This window comes from Pteronotus mesoamericanus, unplaced genomic scaffold, assembly GCF_021234165.1.
Source record: "Pteronotus mesoamericanus isolate MK-2021 breed Mesoamerican mustached bat unplaced genomic scaffold, CSHL_Meso_final contig_100, whole genome shotgun sequence".
NCBI lineage: Eukaryota > Metazoa > Chordata > Mammalia > Chiroptera > Mormoopidae > Pteronotus > Pteronotus mesoamericanus.
Window position 1 is genome coordinate 16869025 of NW_026554999.1, and position 23277 is coordinate 16892301.

The window sequence follows — 23277 nt, forward strand, 5'->3', positions numbered from 1 at the left end:
TGAGGGTGGCCGCCGCGCTGGCTTTACCGGGCTGGACTAGGGAGTAGATTCGGGGTCCCGCGCGGCCCCGAGGGGCAGGCCTGGGCCTGGTGCGTAGCCCAACCCGCTGCCTCCCCGCCCTTGTCTCCTCCGCTGCCTCTGCTGGGGACGGAGTGTCGAAAGCAGACATTCGCCGGTTTGCCGGGTGTAGGGAGGTGCGTTGGGGGCGGCGCTTTCCAGGTCCTGCTATGGCGGAGGCCTCCGGCCGCCTGAGACTTCTTTTGCGGGCAATTCCTGGCTGTCTCTGGGTTCGGTGTCCTTCCTCTGGCACGAGGAGCGACCACAGGGGCGGGGTGGAGAAGAACAGGAAAAACTGGGCTTCTAAGAGGGGTACCCGGCCTTCAGTCTCACTTGAGCACTTTTGGAAGGGGTTAGAGGAGGCCTAAGAGCAGCTTGGTGTACGCTTGCCTCAAGTGGGCATCAGTTAATAAAGAAATGGATCTGCTTGGCAGTCTTAAGTGCCTACTTAAAGGTGGGGGAAGGGAACGATTTCTCGGAAGAGGTGCTGATGGGCCTTTTCCGATGTTGAGGTTTCTGCTTGCATCTTTTTACGTCTTTTGTTGTTTGGGGACTAACTCCTGCTTTTCCCAGTTGTAGCATATTACTTTCTTGAAGCTGTTGGAAGAGTTATTGCAGATTACATACCCAGATTTGCAGCTAAAACAACAGCAAAATGCAGTGTTATTGTTTGATGTTGGACAAAAGTCTATTGTGGTTTAGAAAGTAGAGGCATTTTGCTTTTGGTCTCTCTTGTAATTTCTGTTTCGTGGTCAGTATGTTAGGCTTGGTTTAGATCGATAACCCCATTTTATTTAACATTCTAGAGGGTCAGATTTTGCATATTTGAGCTTTAGGAAATAAGAAATTTCCATTTGTTTGAGAAAAAGTTTTGATGAAGGGTCAGGTATACGATTGAAGAATAAAAAGGAATCTTGATTTAGTGCAACTTTTAGAAAACACAAGTTCCATGGAAGGAAACTATGTACATGAGCAGCAAATTACTATGCCTTCTTGTACAAGGTCAGTCATTACATTATTTTCCCCCCTTAAAATCGATTGGCTAATATTCACTGGCAAATTAGCAGTATGTGACTGCCTACTTGTTGAGTTTGCATGATTAACAGATTTTTACTATATTGTCTAGTAAGCAACACTGTCTTTTGAAAATTATACCATCTATTTAGGCCCATTAGAAGGCAGTGTTTTTGAATAATGGTAAAAAAAAAAATCTGTGATATCTGGTGCTATTACTAAAGAGTGGAAATCTCAACTTTCATGTAGATAATATGATCTGAGGAGGAAATTGAAGGGTTGTAGAAGAAAGATAAGTTTTACTCGCTTTTCTAATTCTCAGAATATGACAGTTGACTTAGGCCACTAAATTGAGGATTTTTTCTTCTTTTTTTGAGGAAACTTTATCAAAAGAATTCACAGAAAATGTTGAATACTCTTAATTTTGTGCGACTATATAAAATCTGATGTTTTCATATTATCTAGCTTATTGGCATTTCAATTAGCTTAAAAGAAGTGAATATTTTATTACTTAATTTTTTAACTGATGGTCTGTTTTGATGTAGTTAAATCTCATCCAACTTTCTCAGCTCTTAGATGTGTCTTAATCACTGAGGTCAAACAAGTTTTTTTATGGCACTTCTGGAACAGACAATATAGTTAATGCTTTCCACATCATTCATTCTTTGTTATTTTGGGGGGAGGTGGGGAGAGAATGAACATGAATGAATGGAACTAAAAAGACCCACAAAATACTCAGGATTTTTAAGGTGTCCTACTTTTACCATGTTTCCATGCTTGAGTTTTCAGAAACTTTTTTCTAGTCTACTTTATGTTCAGGATGCTTTTAAATAGAACTCCTAAATATAAAATATTTTTCCCTTGCTGAAAGTTCATATTCATATGAAGGGAAAGTTCATATCCCTTGCTGAAAACATCAGTAAATCAAAGGATAGGATTTTTATCCCAGACCATCTTTTCTCCAAATGATATACTTACTAGATGTAAACTATGCTCTGATTATGTTATAGGTTATTTATGTTAATAAATTTAAACACTAAAAGTTACACAAGTAATATATGCACACTGTAAGAAAAAACTGGGCAAGGGGAAAAAGACAAAATAAGCTGCCACCAATAGATACACCAAAATTGTAACTGTAGTTCTTTCCAGACCCTCCAGGTAAGCTATACATATTTTCTAATATCAACAGAATGATACTGTTCAGTAGGAAAACAGAAGACATCTCAACTCTTTACTGTCAGTAAATATTTTTCAAGTGTTTACGTGATCACAGATCTAAACTAATGTATTTAATGAGTCTGTTATTATTGACTTTCCTTTTTGTTTACTTTCTGGCTTTTATAAACCTCATTGGGAATACCCTCATAGATGAATCTTTGAATGGTTTTGTATTAGGATAAATTAAATTGCTGAGTCAAAGGATTTGCTTGTTTTCAAGGCATCTGAAACATTACCATATTGCTTTCAGAAAAGGTTATGCTAGTTTCCCCCCATCAGTTGGTGCTTGTTTGGGATAAAATGATCATTATTTACAAAATTTACTTTTTTAAAAAAACTGGTAAGGTTGAACTTTTAACACATTTATTGAGCATCAGTTTGTTTTTTGTAAATTGTCCTTTGCATTTACTCACTTTACCCCCTTTTGGGATATTAAATTTTATCGATTTATAAGATTTTATAGACATTAGAGGCCTTAAATATCAGTTCAGGTTTTTCAGTTTAAAAAACTAATATTGGTTTAGTGAGACAGTAAATTTTATCAAGTTAAAAACCATTGTGTTTCCTTAGTTCAACTTTGCTTGCTCGAATTCTAAAAAATTAAAATACCCTGCCCATCACCCCCTTACCCCCGTGCTACATTTTGATATGAAATTTAGGTATTTTATTAGTGAATTTGAAAATACATTTGCAGAAGAAAAAGATTGAAATGTAAAAAAGTTGCCAAGTTGGTCTTCCCTTGGGAATTTGATTACTTTTTCTGGGAGAGTAGTTCTGGGCAGCAACAGATAAAGGCTGTGATTTGTTGATATATGCTGGTTGGTTCCAGTCTTCAGTCAAATAAGTCAACACTTTTTCTTTGAGCAAACTCTTAGTTTTCTGGCTTTCTATAACTCTCTTGTTATAGTTCACTTTGGTCTAGTTTAAATTCTTTGTGGCTACCTACTGTGTTTTGCCATGTATAATGTGCACTTTCTTGCCCAAATTTTTGAGGGAAAAATAAGGATGCCATGTTGTACGTGGGTAGTCCTGAAATACCGTATATCTGTTTTTTGTAGTTAATTGTTATATAAAATTTCTTGTACCATAATATGTTCAGAAATAAATGCTTAAACTTCTTTATAATACAAAAAACAAGTACCTAAATATAAATAAATAAATTAATTAAACAATTAAAACAAAAGCTATTTTTCCTGAAAGTTTGGGCCAAAGACTTGGGCACACATTATACATGGGAGCTCATTATGCATGGCAAAATACGGTAGCTTACCTTTGGAACTCTTCGGAAAAGATCAGGGATTTTCTTTAGCTTTAACCAGTACCAATGACAGAGAAATGCTTACAGCCCTTACCTTACCCAACTATATTAACTAACTAGTATTGCTAATATTAGAAAGTAAGGTTTTTTAAATGTAATTGCCTAATTAGCTAGGTAACTTATTAAAGACTACACAATTCTGCCATTTGTGTTTCTACAACAATGTTCAGCAAATGTTGGTTGTGCCTGGGTTCCAGTTACCATGTTACAGTTTTTGCCTTAGGAGCATGTAGAGGTCCTTAGGCTCCATTGCCAGAGATTGTTATTCATTAGTTTAGCCTGACTTGGAGCCTGAACATATATTTTTATTCACTCTAGTGATAGTTGTGAACCACTAGAATAGTCACAGTTCATGCACTGTCATGATTCTGACTCTCAAGGAGAATGAGTAGAGTGAGAAGGGCAGTAACTCTTAGGAATACCACATTTAAAGAGTGTACTGAGGAAGAGGGGCATGGGCTATTTGGATGTGAGTGGTCAGAGAGAGGTACAGAGAGATGTGTGGGCATCTTGCTACTATAAGATTTATTATGCTAAATAACTTGTTTTAAAAAGGCCAGAGTAATAACCTAACCCTTGGTGGGAGAATTTTCGGTTGGCTGTTGATATTTCATCCCTTTTGTTTAATTAAAAGATTTAATTTAAAGAACTTATAAGGTGAGGTTTCAAGCATAAATTGAGAGGAACTTTATTCTAGCACATTTTGCATTGACTGGGAGTTAGTTCTAGCCCTGGCAAGGGAATTATATATATTAACCTTCAGTTTTTTTTAGCTTTTTTTTTTTTTTTTAAATCTAGGAAGTCAAAACAATAGAGTTGAATACTAGATTGATCTTTTTTACATTACTGTTTTGTTTAACATCCTTAATTGGAGATGCACATTGTTTCCAAGAAGTTGAACTCTAGTGTGCATATCAAATGTACTTAAATTAGTTAACCTATTTGGATGGAGAGTAGGGTGTAAGAGAGAGAGGAAGGGGAGAAAGTGTGTAAGAGTGTGGATGTATGGTTTGAAGGTCACAAGGAGTTGTGACCTTCACACTTCTTGAACTTTTAAATCTCCCAACTGATCTCCTTGAGCTAGAAGCTTTAAATTACACTAATTATTGTTGAATAAGAAACTCTTTAGGGATGGGGTCCAGCAGTCTGTTTTAACAAACAGTCCAGGTGATGCTAATGCAAGTTAAAGTTTGAGAATATTGAGTTGGTCAAAAAGTCTTTATTTTTTTCTGCAAAATTGTATAGTTGAAATTTAACAGTAGTGTTTCCCCTTGTTGTTATAACTAGTTGCAAATTACTACAGAGTTGGGTTAATGATGGGAGGCAAGTTGTTTAAGTAACAAATGGAAAATTTCAAGATCCTGAACAACAATTACTAGGCTATCCTTCAAATAGTGGTCTTTACTCAGTTCTTTCAAATATGCAAACCACACTAGTGACAATTCACATTCTAGGTTGGAGTACTTGGTTTTCCACCCTTTCCCAATGTATGAGATTTTTGGTTGTTTTTGCTTTTTGTTTTTTTAAACTAAAATAGTTGAGTGTCTTTATTTAAAACACTGGAAGTGATATAAGGTCCTGGGTACTGTAAAGGCTGCTCAGTACTGTACTATGTGTTGAAGAGACTCCGAGAAGACTTCTTTTGAAGGGGTTCATGATCTCTTTGAATTTAGACTCTCAGAGCTATTAAGTCAGTTAAGTAGTTTAGTCAAATGTTAAGTGAATAGTAATAGGAATTCCAGTCTGGAAGATGGCTAGGATTTGGATGGTTAGAAAAGAGGAATAGGTCTATGGCCCTACCACCCTGAATAGGCCTGATCTTGTCTGATCTCAGAAGCTAAGCAGAGTCAGGCCTGGTTAGTACTTGGATGGGAGAAAAGAGGAATGGGACGCTATACTGAGAAATTGAATGAAAGGAGAATTAGGAAGGTGAAGTTAAAAACAAAAGATTTTATAAATTGCCCAGCTGGTGTGGCCCAGTGGATTAAGCGCTGGCCTGCGAACCAAAGAGTTGCCAGTTCGATTCCCAGTCAGGACACATGCCTGGGTTGCAGGCCAGGTCTTTAGTAGGGGGTGCATGAGAGGCAACCACCCATTAATGTGTCTTTCTCTTTCTCCCTCCTTTCCCCTCTATCTAAAAATAAATAAATAAAATCTTTAAAAAAAGAGAGAGGGTTATAAATTGATGGTGGTAGTGTTGTAGAAGCTTGGAGATTTGATACTATGCAGAAAGGTAGGCACAAGTCACCACAGTAGATTTCTTTTTGGAGGTTTTACCTCTGGTGGTTAGGTGAATTATTGCTCCTTAGCTCTATGTTACTCTAAAACTTAGTGGCTTAAAAACAAAAAACATTTATTATCTTAGAGTTTTCTATAGGTTACGATTACGGATTTAGCTTAGCTGGGTGCTCTGACTCAGGGTCTCTTCTGTTTTTTGTTGTTTTTTTTTAATTGCATTTTTTTCCATTACCATTCATCCCCCTTCCTCCTCTCTCTCTATCCCCTCAGGATCTCTTCTTGTAAGGCTGCAACCAAGGTGTGAAGCAGGGGTGTAGGTCTCAAGGCTTGATTGGGGGAGGATCCCCTTCCAAGGTCACTTATGTGGCTGTTGGCAGGCCTCAGATTTTCATGGTCTGGTTTTTGGCCAGATACATTAGTTCCTTGCCATGTGGGCTCTCCATAAAGTATAGCTTACAACACAGTAGCTCTTTCCTTCAGAGCACGGTGTCTGAGACAGAGTCCCAAGATGGAAGCTACAGTCTTTTTATAACTTCACCTCAGAAGTGACATCCTATCACTTTGTCATATTCTACTTGTAAGTGAGTAACTAAATCCAGACCATAATCAAGAGGAGGGGATTATACATAAGTGTGAAGGTCTGGAGGGCGGGGATCCTTGGGGCCACCTTAGAGGCGCCTATCATTCATTCATTCATTTATTCGTGTGTGTGTGTGTGTGTGTGTGTGTGTGTGTGTGTGTGTGTGTAAATCTGGCTCAGTCAGAGCGGGAATGACAACTATGTATAATGTTTATCCATTCAATTTATATATCAGTGGGAGGGCACAGTAGTTTTTGGATTCTTTAGTTTTGATTAGCCTTAAATATTTGTATTTGGCTTTGCAGAGCATTATTATACCTTAAAATGCTAAGCATTCCTAATTACCTTTCAGTGGTTAAGGTTAAAAGAATTATTTGCAGTCTCTTAGATTTGGTAGGAATTTAGGTCCTCCAGTCCACTGATTTTTTTTTTTTTTTTTTTTTTAACTAGCTACATAGCAGAATCATCTGGGCATTTTTTAAATCAACTTTTTATTTTGAAATAATTATAGATTCACATGCACTTGCAAGATGTAATGTAGATCCCACATACCCTTTACTGCAGTGGTAACATCTTGCAAAACTATAGTATAATATCACAATTTATATGTTGACAATGATACAATCTGCTTATCTTACTATGATATTTTTTACCTGGTGATTTTTAAAATAAAGACACTTAGGTCCCATCCCAGACTAAAAATGGGTCTCTGGGACTTTGGAGTAGGCATTGTCATTAAACAGTTTCCTTCCCTCTATTATTTTAATGCACATCCAGAGTTGAGAGTCCCTGTTCTTACTTAATGTCTCTAAAGAATTCTCAGTGTAACAAACATTCCAGTCTCTGCTTAAGTACAAATAAATGAGCTGTTTTGTGATGTGGCTCCTTCCAATGTTTAACTCTTGATTTAAAAAAAAAAAAGGAATTAAAATCTGCTTTTATGTGTATGCATGCATTGTTCCTAGGGTGGCCCTTTGGATGAAAAAAAGAAACCTTTTTTTTAATAAAAAAAAGATAACTATTGTTTTGGAAGCTTGAAGGAAAAATTTTTTTTCCTGCAAGTTAATCAGTCTACCTTCATTTCTTTTATGACAGTGAACCTATAATTATACATGTTGCCTACTTTATTTAACATTAGGTACCTACTATTTTTCTTCTACTGGGCACCATATCACAGGCCGTAACTTTGCTAAGACCTTGACAGTATATAAGAGGTCTTCTGTCCAGAAAAAGTGCAGCCATTGTTAATATATAACAAGAAGGGTTTGGGTTTGCCCAGCATAGATGTAACCTGGCAGCCAAGGAGAGTGGACTGGAATGCACATGTGTGAACAATGACAGCTTCACTGTACTAGCCAGTGGGGGCAGTAGGCACCGCTGAGTAAGCATGTGTACTGTGTGGCCGTCACATTCAAAATGACAGAGTAGAGCAAAGAATCTACATCAAATTTTGTTAAGCTTGAACATTCCTCTGTGGAAACTATTCAGATGATTCAGAAGGCCACAGCTATGGGAGCTTTTGATTGGCAGATTCATCACAACAAGGAGCTGCTCATGCACCATGTCTTGTACAGAGTTTTTTGATGAAACAGAAATCACCCAGGTGACTCAGCCCCTCTACAGCCCAGATTTGGTGCCCTGCGACTTCTGGCTTTTCCCAAAACTAAAATCACCTTTGAAAGGAAGAGATTGCAGACCAGTAATGAGATTCAGGAATATACGATGGGGCAACTGATGGCGATTGCAAGAACTGTGCGAGGTCCCAAGGTGCCTACCTTGAGGGGGACTGAGGCATCATTGTCCTATATACAGTGTTTTTTTTTTTTTCTTGTATCTTATATCTTCAATAGATGTCTTTATTTTTCGTATTATATGGCTGGATACCTTCTGGAAAGACCTCGAATACAGGTCAGCCTTTGATCTTGACACTGTTACTATGTAAGTTTATAAATAGCTTAATTATTCTCTTTAAATGGTAAAAATAGAAGGATGAGAATTTATTTAGGCTGGCAATTGATGATCACTTATTACTAGGTGAGAGAATGATCAGACTTTTAACCTGGGGTGACAGGATCCTTTGGGGCCCATAGAAGTAATAGTGGAAGTCCTTGCCTTATTTTCAGTGTTTTCAAAAGCTGAATAACAAAACAAAAGAAAACTGCCCTAGCTAATTAAAATATGGGCCAGTGTTGAATTTTCAATTCCAAAAGAACAGCACATTTTTCAGTCAGTATATTTCTACAATCATATACAATTTAAATTTCTTCCTAAATCTTTGGTTTCTTCTTGAATTCTCATTCACCCAGTGACCACCTGGCTTGATCTTGGATATGTCTTATTTCCTGATGTGTCTCGGTATACGGTAGATGCCTGATTGATAGTCTGGTATAGCAGAAGGCAGTTTACAAAATTCTTACTGAGGTAGCAGCTGCTCTGGCAGATTACATTTTAGAGCTCGACTTCGTTTTTCATTTTTAAAAATGAGAATGCTGGTATTAAGGCCAAGAGGTTGTGAGGATATAAATGAGAATTGCCAAATAACTGTGCTAGGAGTTTTCCCATGTAATTTTTCTAAAAAATGTAAACAATGTCCAGTAGCATTTTTTTCTTTTTGCTGTGTTCCATTTAAAAGAAGTGTCACAATTGACCTAACACTTAATACATTTTGGCAGGAAGTAGAGCAGATAATGAAGTATTAGGTAACATTTCCTTAGTACTAAGACATTTGTTTAGACAATACTAAGAATAGCTATAATCTCAGTCACTTCTCAAGCTTGCTTGTGCTGTCTCCTTTGAAATAGTTATAATTCAAATATTAACTGACTCCAGTTTCTTGATAATGCACTCTTTCTCTTAATCAGAATTGTACATTTTTTTAGGGGTTAAGTAAACGAGGGACTGTGAAGTATTTTCTGATTCTTAGCAAGTACTTATAAGTGAAAATCTCTTATGTGGACACATTGAAATTTGAAACATTTGGACAGGTATTTCTCTGAGACCCATTTGAAACCCCAATTTACTGCCTTCTTTTCTCAAGGCTCTTCTACCTTTGATTAACTTACCAACTAAACATTCTTGGAATTAAAAAAAATTTTTTTTTTTTTACCCCCCCTGAATTTCCTGCATTCAGTTAGCCCTGATAAAGTTACCTCTGAAATACATTTTTAGTTATCCCAAACCTTTCTGTTAACTAATCCTAATCTATGGCTTCTTTTTATTTGACCTCCTTGCCTCTGGGCTTCTAGTCATACTACCAAATACAAATATTGTTGTCATTTTCCTGCTAAAAAGATTTCATTCCTCCTTCTAACCCCCAGACCCTATTATAAGTCTAGTCTGGACATTCATGGCTTCCACATCTTAATTTCAGCTAATTTTTTTCAATCTCATATGCTATTGTTCCTGATTCTCCTGCCCCCTCCATTGCACTACTTCTGATTGTATACTACTATAATATGCCTTTGTGTTTTTCTATTTTTGTGCAAGCAGGTTCTTCTTTGTGATAGTCTTTCTCTTCCTAATTGCCTTATGCACTCCTATTCAGACCCTGCTCAGATATTACTGTATCTTTTCCTGGGTCCCTCTCCTCTACCTTTCCAATGCTTCCTTATCTATGTTTGCATGGCACTTCATAGGAAGTTTGATGTAGCCTACATGGGGTTGTGTTGTAGTCATTCTAGTACCTAAGTGTCTCTAGCTAGCTAGATAAGAGAGTTGTGAGAAGTGAGAGATGAGTCCTCTTCATCCGTAGCATGCAGCACACTGACACAGTCTCTAACATGGAAATTCAGTAAATACTTGAAGTTTGCCCTTGTCTAGTAGTAAATGCTTGCTGCCTTGATTTCCTTACCTGTAAATGAAAGGGAGGTCGACATGGTGTTCTTCTGGCACTAGTAATTTATTTTATGATTTCTAGATAATGTTATAGTAACAATGTAAGAAAATGTCAAGAATAAAGTGTTTATATTCCAAGAGGACAAGCTTTTTAAGGCCTCTGAACTTATGGTGACCCTTTAATAAACTTTATTATTTGCATATAGTTGCCTGATATTTTATATAAACTGACAGTGCTGTTAAAAACACTTGAGTCACTCTAGTACAGTAGTTTCCAAAGTGTGGTCCATGGAAGAAAAAGTATTTTATGATAATACTAAGAAATTATATATCTTTTTAAATGTGCCAACATTTGTACTGATGCTACAGAGAAGCAATGGATGATAAAACCACAGGAATTTTAGCACAGATCAAATCAGTGACACCAAACTATCCTAGTATTAATTGTATTCTTCACTGCTGCATAGCTGGAAGTACTAGTTTTACTTACTGTCCTGGATGAAGCAGTAATAATTACTAGTTTTATATCTATCCCTTAAGTACACATTTTAACAGCTTATGTGGCAAAATTGGAAGTGTGCAAGGAGCACTGCTGCATTTTAAAGTATAATGGTGGTCTTTAAAGACATTTGTTTGATTTGTGACCTGAACAAGCTGTTTGTGTTTTGGAACACCATTTTTACCTGAAAAAATGATTGACAAACTATTTAGACAAATGGCAAATAAACACATGGTAAATGTTTCTTCAAATGGATGCAATATGTCATTTCAAGCAAAACTCCTCTCAGTAGTTGAAGTTTTAAAGTGAAACTTAGAATTTTGGGAATCTTGTATGTGCCAGTGTGAGACCGACAGCTTCCTAGTATTTAAAAACTTTTGATGAAATACTGTATAATAAACTATATCAACATTCAGAAGATCTGTGTGACAAAATGAACCAGTATTTTCCAAATGACCAATTTTCTAGTGACCAGTTGTGATATTTCAGAATCATGCTTTGGTAAATGATCCTTTTAAAATACTAGATAAGCCACTGAATTTTAATATAACAAGAGAATGAGTTGTCACTGGTGCTTTTGCTCCTTTTATCTCCTTGCCCCACCTCTCCTGGTCAAATCCTGAGGGACCAGAGTGAGAAGTCTGGACCATGTTTCCAGGCTGACAGCCCTGGACCCTGCCAGCTTCAACTACAAAGATCAGTTTAGAAACGTTGTTGCTTGGCTTGAAGGCCAGAAAATTAGACATTACAAGCTTGAAGACATAATTTAAGAAACATTCACAACAGTGAATGGACCAAGTTCTTTGAAAAGTATGTCTTTTCACGATTCAATATCTGCATGAAGCAAGTGACTGGCTTCTTAGTTTAGCTGTAAGTCTAAGGGCTTGGTACCTCATACAAAAAATTACTGCAGCTAAAAATGCAGAGCCAGTGATCAATTTGGATGTAAATAACCTTGATTTAAGGTTGGTGTAAGAGTTTTGGTTAACGTTCAGATTCAGCAGCATCATTATTATGTGGTGATGCTTAAGGCAATTTGAATTTTAGTCCAGGAGTGCCTGACACAAGATGCAGTTGCCAAAACAAATCAAACAAGAGCAAATCAAAACTAAAACCTGTTGCTTTAGACAACCATATTCTTGCTTTCTGACACAGAAGATTCAGGGTTTTTTTTTTTTTTTTTAAGTGTATTTATTGATTATGCTATTACAGTTTTCCCAGTTATTTTTCTCCTTTGCCCACGTCTGCCCGGTGCCCACCTTCCCTCCAGTAATCCCCCCCTTTAGTTCATGTCCGTGGGTTGTGCATATAAGTTTTTTGGCTTCTCCATTTTCTATTCCATTATTAACCTTCCTCTGTCTGTTTTGTACCTACCAACTATGCTTCATAATTCCTTTACCCTTAACCCCACTCTCTCCCTTGCCCCTCCCAACTGTAACCCTCTATGTGATCTCCATGTCTATGATTCTTTTCCTGTTCTAGTTGTTTGCTTAGTTTCTGTTCTTTTTTTAGATTCAGTTGTTGATAGTTGTGAGTTTGTTGTCCATAGTTTTATTGTTCATAGTTTTGATCTTTTTTGTCATTTCATATAACAGGGGCTTGGTGATGATGAACTCCTTTAGCTTTACCTTGTCTGGGAGGCACCTTATCTGCCCTTCTATTCTAAATGATAGCTTTGCTAGATAGGGTATTCTTGGTTGTAGGTCCTTGCTTTTCATCACTTTGAATACTTTTTGCCAGTCCCTTCTTGACTACAAAGTTTCTTTTGAGAAATTAGCTTATAGTCTTGTGGGAACTCCTTTGTAGGAAACTGTCTCCTCTTACTGCTTTTAAAGATTCTCTCCTTATCTTTAATCTTGGATAATGTAATTATGATGTGCCTTGGTGTGTGTTTCCTTGGGTCCAACTTCTTTGGGGGGGACTCTGGGTTTCTTGGACTTCCTGAAAGTCAATTTCCTTTGCCAGATTGGGGAAGTTCTTGTTCATTATTTTTTCAAATAAGTTTTCTGTTTCTTGCTCTTCCTCTCCTCCTTCTGGCATCCCTATGATTTGATGTTGGAACATTTAAAGTTGTCCCGGAGGTTCCTCAACCTCTCCTCATTTTTTTTTGAATTCTTTTCTTCAGTGTTCTGGTTGACTGTTCATTTCTTCCTTCCGTTCCAATCATTGATTTGAGTCCCAGTTTCCTTCCCTTCACTGTTGGTTCTCTGTATATTTTTCTTTATTTCACTTTGCATAGCCTTCACTTTTTCTTCTATTTTGGGACCATACTCAACCATTTCTGTGAGTACCCTAATTACCACTGTTTTGAACTTTGCGTCTGATAGGTTGGCAGTCTCTTCATCACTTTGTTGTATTTTTTCTGGAGTTTTGATCTCTTCGTTCATTTGGGCCATATTTCTTTGTCTTGGCACACCCGTTAAGTTGTAAGAGGCGGAACCTTAGGTATTCACTAGGACATGGCAACCCAGGTTGCTGCCTTGTGGCACGGCACGTGGGGGAGGGGTCAGAGAGGGAACAATGCCTCTTGCCTGGCTCTTGGCCGGCTTTTAGTCACTTCCCCCTGCTACCCACAAGCAAATTGGGCCCTGCTGGTGCTTATTCGCAGGTGTGTGGGTTTGTGTGCATTCTAGGACCTTGTGGGTGTCTCCAGTGAACTCTCCTGTGAGGCTGGGCTTTTCTCCTGCTGCTGCAACCTCCACAGGTTTTTACAGCCAGAGGTTTTGAGGGTTTCTGTTCCTCGTGCTGGAACCCAGAGTTATGCGTCTGTCTCGCTCACCAGTTGTTCCTCCCAGTTTATCTGCACGCAAATGTGGGACCACCCAGTCCGCCACCCGCTCCCTGGCCCACCCGGTCCTCCTGCCACTGCCTTGGTGTGCCTCTTCTGCCCATCTCTCTCTGTCCTACCGGTCTGGATGAATGTTTCTTTAACTCCTTGGTTGTAGGACTTCCATACAGTTCGATTTTCTGGCAGTTCTGGTTGGTTTTTTTTTGTTTGTTTGTTTTTAAATTTGTTGTCCTCCTTTTGGTTGTGTGAGGAAGCAAAGTGTATCTATCTATGCCTCCATCTTGGCCGGAAATCAGATATGAGTGAATTTTCTTATTGATGTTGTTATTGATGAGAATAAATCTTAGTACTATGCCTGTTTTTACCATTTGTGTATTGTTCATTTTCCTCTGTGTTGACTTACTTCACTGAATTCACTTTTCTCTCATTCTCTAATATACACTTCGTGTTTTATTATTAATCAATTATTTTTTAAAGATTTTATTTATTTACTTTTAGAAAGAGGGGAAGGGAGGTACAAAGATAGGGAGAAAAACATCAGTTGGTTGCCGTTTGCATACCCCCAACTGGAGATTGACTTGTCCAGGCTGAGTCAGTGGGCTTTGACTTGTGACTTCATTGCTATGACCTATGAATCCAAATAAATAATGAGTGGAATAGAGTTAGAAGTATAATACAGGCCATGTTTAGTTTTTAAAAACTCATTGCAGACACTGGCAGGTTTTATTTATTTTTATTTTTTTAAAGATTTTATTTATTTTCAGAGAGAGGGGAAGGGAGGGAGGAAGAGGGAGAGAAACATTGATGTGCAAGAGAAACATCCATCCGTTGCATCTTGCACACCTCTAGTTGGGGACCTGGCCCACAACTCAAGCATGTGCCCTGACTGGGAATCAAAATAGCAACCTTTTGGTTCGTGAGCTAATGCCCAACCCAGCCAACGATACCAGTCAGGGCAGTAACTTACCTTGATATTACTATTCTATTAATATTGGGTTGTGTAGTTTTTTCTGTATGATGGCTCTAGTAGTGCTTAGTCATCTCTAATTTCATTGGAAACAATTTTGTTAGATTGTATTGTGGAAACTCTGTCAGATGAGCGTGAGTTTTTTAAAAAGCTCATCAAAATTGGTGAATTTTTGTGCAGCCATTTTAATATTGAAGATGGAAGAAAATATGCAAGATTTTTGGCATATTCTTTATTATTTCAAGAAAGGAAAAAATGCGTGTGAAAGGCAAAGAAAGGTTGTGTAGTGTATGGAGAAGGTGCTGTGACTGATTGGACATGTGAAAAGTGGTTTGCAAAGCTTCTTGGTACTACTGACATTCTGGCCAAATAATTCTTTGCTGTGAGGCTGTCTTACGCATTGGAAGATGTTTAGCAGCCCCTTGATCTCCACCCACTAGAAGCCAATAGTGGGAAGTAGCCAACACACTCAAAATATTCATATCAACAAAGTTATTTGTGAAAAAGAAAAATACGTCTTTTACTTTGTGGAAAAAACTAAACAGATTTTTTTTTTTTGGCCAACCCAGTATATGATGAGGTTAGCAAGGCTGGAATGAAGAGGAAGGCGTGGTGTTGTAGATGTTAGGTTGTAGAATCAGTAAGAATTGGTGAATTATTAAGAGATAAAAATAGCTTAGTGGTTAAGTCTTTGGCATTTTACAGAAGTAAGTTCACTTTCAGCTTTGCCTTTTATCAGTTCTGTCTTTGTATCAGTTTTTTAATTTTAATAAATTCTTTTTCTCCACATGCAAAATAAATACTATAATAGTGTAGTTGAAGTTTTAAGCAGCCTTCATTTAACTGATTTCCTGGATTAAAAGTTCCTCTTCTTCATTTCCTCAATAAAACAGAACCTATGTGATGCCCATGGCAAACTCTCAGCTTGTTGGCCTTCCTTGATAAGTAAAACTAAATGATGAAATTAGCTATCACAGTGGGTATCATACTCTATGATACCATTTATATGAAAGGTCCAGAATAGGCAAATCCATAGGAACAAAAAGTGCATCATTCGTTGTCAGAGGCTGGGTTGACTGGGTAAGGGGATTATGGGGAGTGGCTGCTAATAGGTATGGGGTTTCTTTTTGGGGTGATAAATGTTCTAAAATTAATGGTTGACACAACTGTGTATCACAATTTAATATATGAATTACGTCTGAACAAATTTGTTGTAGGGAAAACATGTAATATACACACCGCATTCAAATTTCTTCCCCAGTTTTGTCCAGTAATACATAGTCCTACAGAAGTAATGCTTGCTTGAGTGTGGTTGGTAGGGTAAAAATATGGATGTAATAATTTATAGTTTTAATTTGAACATTTCACCTAAAATGTCATATGGTGTGCTTGTGTGTGGTATTGTTGTGTTACAGAATTACATGCTTATGGTTTTGTAATAAAAGATTTTGTAGTAAAAAAGGGGCATTATTTGTGCCAGACCCTGTATATTTTAGAGTTTTTCTTCTTTCAGTCTAGAATTCAGTCAAGGATCATGCATGACATTTGATTATCATGTCTCATTACTTGCTCATGTTTTCGAGGGGTTACAATAAGAAGTGTATAAATGGCTATATCCCCTGGAAACAAAAGGGGAAACATTTTCCCTCAATCTTTCTTTCTTAAATATGAATGCGTGGATCTATATTTAGATGTATGCAAACTAAAATATTTGTGTAAATTAAAATGGCTTTTACATGGATGTAAGTCCTTGATGAACCTTAAGCCAAGCCAGCATTTTGAGATATTAAGGTGCTTTTTAAAAAAATAACTTTTAGAAGCTACTTCAGTATTCATTGGAATGGATTTGAGGTAATAGGACTTTACGTAGCTTTTAAAGAGGTAACTTTGTATACCTTTTACTATATCTTAGCAATTGGTCTGAATGGCACTATTATATATTCTTCTAACATTCCAAAGTTACCTAGATGTAGTGCTAGCAGCCATTTTTACATAGAAAAGTGTAGAATGGCAAAATGCTGAAATAAGACTTTTATTCAATGATTTCAAGTGTACTCTAGTCACATAGACCTTGACAATACAGTAGAAAATTTCTGCATGTAATAATTGCCATTTTAGTTTTGGTGTAGAAAGTCTTTGGATGTGATAGTTTCTTGCATATGAAAAGGGCAACATCTATTTGAAGAAATTGTGTGGCATGGTTACAGATGTGCCTCCTATATCCGTAACTGTTGATGGTATTAAAAATACTGGTTATTTTGCCTGTTGCAGTGGTATTATTTCTATTTGAAAGAAGGGAATAATATGGAAATCAAGAATTGTTTATTTGGGTATATGTATGGGAATGTTGCAGATGTGAAGTTCAGGTATTTTACTATAGACTATAGGTAGATATGTTTACTTCTGATTTCCCCCTCCCCCATATATACCTTAATTTAAATTTTTATCAAGTCTGTCTGTCTGGCCTTTGCCGCTGTGGCCCATTGATCTGTCCATCTGTCTGTTACAGTGCATATTGGGTACTTCCAGAAGTATGAATTCAGTGATGCAAAGGACAGGCGGGCTGCAGCAGCAAAGGTAGGACAGAATCATTCCAAAGACAAGTCACTAAAGAACCATTAAATACATATGCACGTGCATATATTGGCAGCAAGTATCTAATTATTTAAAATCACACTGTGTATCTTGTAAATCTTTATGGAAAGTCTGTTCTGATATGTATTTATAAAGGACACAGTTCTATTTTTTAAACTAGAAGCTTACTTGGCACTTAGGCAACACCACTTTTTTTTTTTCATAATGGATAATAGAAGAAATGCTTAAATGTAGAATATTAATGGTATTTGCGTGATTCATAGACTTGGTTGATTTCGGAAACTGGGAGGAGAAAAAGCAGGAAAGACAGCTTGATATGCCCATGTGTGTATATTTATATATTAATATTTTTATATATCCAATTCTGTAATATTTTGATGGATATAATCTAAAACTTCAAGGTTGTCCTTTAATTTATAAGGAAGCTTAAGGATTTCTATTTAAATATTTGTACCATTTACTTAGATATTTATATCCATTTACTTGCTGATAGCAATTACAGTAGCAATTTCTGGCTTCTCTCTCCCCACCGCTTCCTCCTTCTTCCCTTCCTCCCTTCTTCTTTCTCTTTCTCTGTCTGTCTTTTTTTTTTTTTTAATACTGGGTTAAAATGAGAGCAGCAGCATTTTATGCAGCATCCTAAGATCCCAGTCATAGGCAGTTTATAAGAATTTAGGCGATACAATGTACATTTTTGAAGAAATTGAAATGGAAAGACTTACATTTAAGGTGTGAAGTGCTAGGTTGCTTATTTATATCACACTAGTATTGGTTGTAAAGCAAGGGATTATAGGGATAGCTGAATCATACAGATATTTGCATCATTTTCTATGTTGTTAGTCTTTCAAAAGGAAGGAGCTACACTTTTCTAAATAAGTTAATACAGTGCTTCTGAGACTTCCCAACTGAAAAGACAGGAAGTTGGTATTTGGTTTTCATTGAAGATGGCCGGGTTTTCAAAATGAATGTAAAACCTGAGATATTAAGTACTCACAGCCTAAATTATGGCTCAAAAGTCTGATGTTAGTAGTTAACACTTTAATAATTACTATAATCTATATTGGGGTGATCTAGCCTTCTATCTCTTGAATGTGGAAACATTTTGAAGTGAAGTTTCAGGGTATACTATAGTAGAGGTATTTTGATTCAGTAGTGTTAAAACAAGATACTTAGGTGTTTTAAGATTCAGTACTCCCCCCTTCCCTCTTTTGTCTGGGAAATCTTTGGTTAACATTTTTTACTTTCTTATTTTATATTTAGCACCTTCCTCCAAATGTATTTTAGGTACTTCATAGTTCTAAATAGATCATAAGTCATTTTTTACCTTTCATAGTGTGAATATTAAAATGAATAAATGTCCTGAATCTATAATTTATTCAAAATTGTCAGATCTAGTGCTCCAACTCAATGTAAAGCAAAATAGTTCTGAATTTTCAGACCTGTGATTATTCTAATCCTGACTGCCACTATTGACATTTTGAAAGTAACTTGTACTTTTCCGTTTCTCCTTTTTACAGTGCATGTTGGTGGTACCTTTACAAAATTGGTTAATATGGGAACTATTTAAGTGGGTCCTAAATCATTGCTAAGATTTGATTTTTTTCCAAGAATGCTTTCTCATGTCAATAAATAATTACAACTGAAATGACTTATTTTAGAAGAAGAATGAGTTGTATTTGTGCTCCTTCCCATTTCCTGCTTCGATTCCACTTTATTCTGCAAGTTGCTATTTTTTCCTTTAACAGTTTACTGTTGATTTAACAATGGTACAGTATTTTCTTATGCAGCCATATAAGTTTGTTATATTCCCTGTTAGGCATTTTGTTCACTCTGTATTGTGTCTCCTTTCCCTTCCTTTTCCTTTCTAGAACTAATCTAAGCCACTCAGAAGTGGGCTTGTGTTGGGTTGTGGGTACAGACATTTATAGTTTTTATAAATGAGACTTAATGTTTTTAAAAAACGATTTTTGAGTTTATTTTTACACCAGCAGTGTTTGAACTATCATTTTCTCCACACCCTTGCTGATACTGTTATGAATCTTAAATTTTTCATTAGTCTGAAAAATAAAATATTATTTGGTTAACATTTTTCTGAATTGCCTTTTCAAATAGTTTGTACTTTTTTTTTTTAAAGGTTTTATTTATTTACTTTTAGAGACAGGGAAAAGGAGAGAGAAAGAGAGGGAGAGAAACATGAATGTGTGGTTGCCTCTTGAATGCCCCCAACTGGGGGCCTGGCCTGCAACCCAGGTCTGTGCCCTGACCGGGAATTGAACTGTTGACCCTTCAGTTCACAGGCCTGCTCTCAACCCACTGAGCCACACCAGGCTCTTTGTACTTAATGAGTTCTTACTTTTTTATTTTAGAGTAATACTTGGATGTCGTAGGTAACAAATTAACAAGAGCTATCATGTCTTCAGATGATTACAGTTATTGCTTTAATATACTTTTTTAAATCACCTTTGAGATTCCAGCTTTATGCCAGCTATGTTTTTGTTATCAAAGTCCTTTTGTCTTGTGATCATAGCCAAGTCTTAATTTGCTAATAGCCTGCTGTGTTTTGCTGTGTATAATGCACACCTTTTTCCCCAAATTTTTGAGGGAAAAATAGGATGCACATTATACATGGGTAGTGCTGATTCTGTATCTATAAACCATAAAATGAAAGATTTTTTTCCTGAAAGTTTGGGCCAAAAATGTGGGTTACATAATGCACTCCTATGTACATTATACATAGGAGTGCATTATTCATGGCAGAATATGGTTATATTTGAAAGTGACATTATTGAACAATGTGTTTAGGGTTATAGTATTCAGTGACAGTTCAAGAGTTGAAGTACTATATTAGAATTATTAGCACCATTTTTTTTTTTTTAAGTGAGCCTAATGTCAAAAGCTCTAGGCCTTTCTAAGAAGAGTGTGTTTACACTCCTAGACCTGGAGCCCTGTTTCCTATGCTTGTCTAATCAGGATGCTCTTCCCACAAAGCTTCTTATATAGCTAGCTATTAACCATTACTCCTGGGTCAGAACCTGTTTCTTAAACATGTCCCCCCCCCCCTTTTTTTTTAAATCTCATTTTGCTGGACTACATCCTTACTTTAACTTGCATATTTTTGCATATTATTTTTCTTAGGATTTACACATTGCCTTTACATTTGATTTAGATTGGCTAGCTGGGACACTCTAGATTGAAATTTTATGAAAGATACTGGTTTTCGTACTCATTGTTAGTATATTGCCAGTCTAATTCTCTTTTTTAATGCTTTTAAAAAAGTTTTAGCCTTTTCTCTTTATCCTTGGTATTCTGGAGAGATATGTGAATTTTCTGATTGTTGTTGGGCCCTTAGTGGATCCTTTCAATTGAAAAACTTGTGTCCTTTTAAAGCTTTGGGAAATTAACTTTTAATACTGTGTTGGTAATTTTCTTTTGTCTCCTCTCTTTGTGGAATTCTTGCTAGTTGATTGTGAAAAAGGGATAGTGGCTTAAATAAAAATAATAAAATTATACAAGAAAGATTGGGATGAGTTTGCATGTAGGAGTACTAAATTTTGACTTTCACATTGGAAAGGTGATAGATAATACCTCAAATGGGAAGATAATCATTATCTGAGTATAAATATTTATGATAAAAGTAAATGCAAAAGAAACGAGAATTTAAAATATTTGCCTCAAAGGATTGGAAATTAGAAGTGACTGAGATGTGGCAAAGAAGATTGTTAAATCTGGGGGTTACTATTAATTTCTAAAACTATGTAAATACATTAAATTAAAAAAATTAAAAGTGATTCAGTTCCCTCAGCAAATATATGTAGAACTGGTCTTAGCCAGGAATTCATTAAAAGCCTTCATTAAGGAAGATTCCAGTTGTACATGACACATGTTCCTTTTTCATAACTGTTAATCATTGAGTTGTGTATTTTAAGAATAATTGGCAATGAATGTACTGGAAATATACGCGGTCTGTTACAGCTTGGTTATAAAACTTTCTTTAAATGGTACAGGAGTATATTTGTGTCTATTTCAAGATAATTTGGATTTATAAATACTTATTAAGCTTTAAATAATTTACAGTAGCTTTCTTATAGGGTTTTTCTTAGAAAATAGTTTATAAGGTGCAAATTTAGTTAAAACCTTGATGCTCTTTTTAAATAAACACTATGCTTTTCAAATAATCTATCTGAGAGTCAAAATTCTGTATACCATATAAACACACAGATAATAGTCAGTGAACTGCTAATCAGAATCCTACCTCTTACTGATAGGTATTTTGATTTGCTATGATGGGAAGGTACAGAATTTAGTTAAAAAGGTATAGTTTGAAGTGGTACGCTTAGTTAAATTCTTGCTAAAATTTATTACTAAGAAGTAGTTGAGAATGTATATGTATCTTTTTTTTTTTTTTCCCTAAGTGCCTCCAGAAGAAGAGGTAGCTAACTACATACAAGACTTCTTAACAGTATTAGGTTCACTTTACAGAACTGATTTGTGTATGCCATCTCTAGGAGGTTGGAGGTGGCTGGTGGTTAAGTGAAGTGGCATTACATTGAAGTCACCCAAATGTTATGGTTGTGTGATTGCTGGAATATCTTCAACATGTGCCACAGTAGCTGTGTAGAATACTAATGCTTTGGGCTTGACAATTGGAACTCAGAGGTGAGAATGTGAACAGATACCTGAGATGGTTACACAATAACCTTAGCTATCTCTCACAATTCTGAACTACTGGAAAATGGCATGAGGTGACCTGTTTAACAGTAGAATCTTCATCTGTGGTTTAGACTAGCTCCATTATGCCAAGGTACTTTGGAAATGAAGTTGGTCCTTGCCCTAATCCTTGTAGTTCTTAACTTTTTATCAATAGGATCTGTGCCCGCCCCTCCCTCCCTTTAAGGAATAGCTAGTTAGAAGACTTAAAACCCAAGAAAATCTTGCTTGAACAGGGCATTGTGTAATGGTAATGATTTAAAATGAGGGTTATATTTGTGGGAGGTGACTTGGCTCTTGATCACGTAGATGCTAAAGCATATAGTGCTGTTTAGTCTTGACTTTGTTTTTCTGATGTAAAATAGAAGTTTTACCTTACTTATCATTTCTATTGTTTATATAAATATATCCCTTCCATCACCAGCTCCTGTTGGTTTGCACTTGGATAAATCGAGTTAATATGCACAGTGATGGCATCCTTTACATTTATGGAAACATTTTATTAAATTCTTAATAAATGCTGGGTTCCTCTTAAAGACCCTGTACACAGACTTTGATTCACTTCCTCTAAGCTCCAGTGCAGTGGCAGCAGATTGAAAGGCATCAGAGACATATGGGAAGGAACTGAATTGTATAGCATCAGGGTGAGAGCTGAAAGGCAGCTTTCTCCCAGACAGAAGTGCTGGCAGAGGCCACTCTTTTCTCTTCTGAGTCCTTTCTCTACAGAGCCACAGAACCCGCAGGTGTACATCATATCTGAGACTCCATCAGCCTGGCTCACACTCTGCCCCACTCTGGTGATTCCCTGAGGCTCTGCCCCACCCAGCATTCAGGCCCATCCAAGCTATTTCTAGTGGCTTTTCCATACAAGTGGCTTGTCTTGGCTCATGCTAGATTTTTCCAAATTGTTTTAAACAAGCAGCAGCTGGCCTTGGTTCACAGCTTGGCCTTGCCAGGGCACCTCCAAGCCCAGCACAAGTAGCAGTCGTCTGCAGATTGCTTTGTAGTTTATGCTCTGTGACCCTGGATAGGACACAGGTGGTGGCTGACCTTGGATGTGCAAATAGCATTCAAGGCTTAACTACAACGGGAGGGTGTATGTACACAGCCCACACTGTTGGCACATCTCGAGTACCCAGCTTGGGTGATGGAGGATGCTGTGCCACTGGACCCTACAGGACACCTACTACATTAGGCCACACTACCTGAGTCAAAGCAGCTCTGCTATACCTAACACGTAGAAGCAAATACAGGAAAGCTGCCAAAATGAAGAGACAAAAGAAGCATGGCCCAAATGAAACACCAGAATGAAGCTCCAGAAAAAGGACTAAACAAAATGGAGACAAGCTACTTGATGCAGGGTTCAAACCATGGCTAATAAGGATGCTCAGTGAACTTACTGAGAACTTCAACAGCATTAAAAAAGGGCACGGAAATCATAAAAAAGAACCAGTCAGAA

General features: G+C 36.8%; 1 protein-coding gene across 1 annotated transcript in view; it reads left to right on the plus strand.

The window, feature by feature from the left end:
* Window positions 1-23277, plus strand: part of ARIH1 (ariadne RBR E3 ubiquitin protein ligase 1) — a 129253-nt gene that overhangs the window by 525 nt on the left and 105451 nt on the right. The gene's annotated exons all lie outside the window — the stretch shown is intronic.